Here is a 2,023-nt window from a genome sequence, read left to right as displayed (position 1 = left end):
AAGGGAACCTCTATACTGTGGTAAAAAGGATCCCTATTATTATTTTTCTGTTCCCTTCTCTTTCATATGAGCAGGAGCAAGGACAAGAACATCCTTGTTGAAGCAGACCCTGAACCTGAAAGGACTCTGAAGGGGAAACTAAGAGAAGCTAAAATACAACAATCCAGAGACAACCTTACAGAAATTTTCGAACAGGAAGAGGAGATGGCAGCCGAAATAATAATAATGCAAGGAGGATGCTTGGTGACTTTACTGCACCTAATTCCAATTTACATGGAAGAAGCATCTCAATTTCTACCATTGGAGCAAACAATTTTGAGCTTAAACCTCAATTAGTTTCTCTGATGCAACAAAACTGCAAGTTTCATGGACTTCCATCTAAAGATCCCTTTCAGTTCTTAACTGAATTCTTGCAAATATGTGACACTGTTAAGACTAATGGAGTAGATCCTGAAGTCTACAGGCTCATGCTTTTCCCATTTGCTGTAAGAGACAGAGCTAGAATATGGTTGGACTCTCAACCTAAGGATAGCCTAAACTCTTGGGATAAGCTAGTCAAGGCTTTCTTAGCCAAGTTCTTTCCTCCTCAAAAGCTGAGTAAGCTTAGAGTGGATGTTCAAACCTTCAGATAGAAAGAAGGTGAATCCCTCTATGAAGCTTGGGAGAGATACAAGGAACTGACCAAAAAGTGTCCTTCTGACATGCTTTCAGAATGGACCATCCTGGATATATTCTATGATGGTCTGCCTGAATTAGCTAAGATGTCATTGGATACTTTTGCAGGTGGATCCATTCACCTAAAGAAAACGCCTGCAAAAGCTCAAGAACTTATTGACAAGGTTGCTAATAACCAGTTCATGTACACTTCTGAGAGGAATCCTGTGAGTAATGGGACGCCTCAGAAGAAGGGAGTTCTTGAAATTGATACTCTGAATGCCATATTGGCTCAGAATAAAATATTAACTCAGCAAGTCAATATGATTTCTTAGAGTCTGAATGAAATGCAAGATGCATCCAACAGTACTCAAGAGACATCTTCTGAAGAAGAAGCTTATGATCCTGAGAACCCTGCAATAGCAGAGGTAAATTATATGGGTGAACCATATGGAAACACCTACAATCCCTCATGGAGAAATCACCCATTGTGATGAGCGGATAATTTATACGCTTTTTGGCATTGTTTTTAGTATGTTTTTAGTAGGATCTAGTTAATTTTAGAGATGTTTTTATTAGTTTTTATGATAAATTCACATTTCTGGACTTTACTATGAGTTTGTGTGTTTTTCTGTGATTTCAGGTATTTTCTGGCTGAAATTGAGGGACCTGAGCAAAAATCAGATTCAGAGGTTGAAGAAGGACTGCTGATGTTGTTGGATTCTGACCTCCCTGCACTCAAAGTGGATTTTCTGGAGCTATAGAACTCCAAATGGCGCGCTTCTAATTGCATTGGAAAGTAGATATCTAGGGCTTTCCAGCAATATATAATAGTTCATACTTTGCTCAAGTTTAGATGACACAAAAGGGCGTTGAACACCAGTTCTATGCTGCAGTCTGGAGTTAAACGCCAGAAATACGTCACAAACCAGAGTTGAACGCCAAAAACACGTTACAACTTGGCGTTCAACTCCAAAAGAAGCCTCTGCACGTGTAAACTTCAAGCTCAGCCCAAGCACACACCAAGTAGGCCCCGAAAGTGGATTTATGCATCAATTACTTACTTCTGTAAACCCTAGTAGCTAGTCTAGTATATATAGAACTTTTTATCATTGTATTCATAGTCTTGGTAACTCCGATTCCCCTCTGGAGCCGAGACCAATGAACTCCATTATCACTTATGTATTTTCAACGGTAGAGTTTCTGAACTCCATAGATTAAGGTGTGGAGCTCTGCTGTTCCTCATGATTTAATGCAAAGTACTACTGTTTTATATTCAATTCAACTTATTCCGCTTCTAAGATATCCATTCGCACCCAAGAACATGATGAATGTGATGATTATGTGACGCTCATCATCATTCTCACTT

At 39.2% G+C, this 2,023-nt stretch overlaps 1 non-coding gene across 1 annotated transcript; it reads right to left on the bottom strand.

Annotated features, from left to right (window-relative positions):
* Positions 1-599: 599 nt before the first annotated feature.
* On the bottom strand, positions 600-707 carry LOC112780227 (small nucleolar RNA R71). The gene has a single exon (XR_003191079.1). It is a non-coding gene; the product is annotated as a small nucleolar RNA R71 (small nucleolar RNA).
* Between the last annotated feature and the right edge of the window lie 1,316 nt (positions 708-2,023).

This window comes from Arachis hypogaea, chromosome 19 (genome assembly GCF_003086295.3).
Source record: "Arachis hypogaea cultivar Tifrunner chromosome 19, arahy.Tifrunner.gnm2.J5K5, whole genome shotgun sequence".
Classification (NCBI taxonomy): Eukaryota; Viridiplantae; Streptophyta; class Magnoliopsida; order Fabales; family Fabaceae; genus Arachis; species Arachis hypogaea.
The sequence above is the reverse complement of the archived record's forward strand: the minus strand, read 5'-3'. Positions and strand labels throughout refer to the sequence as shown.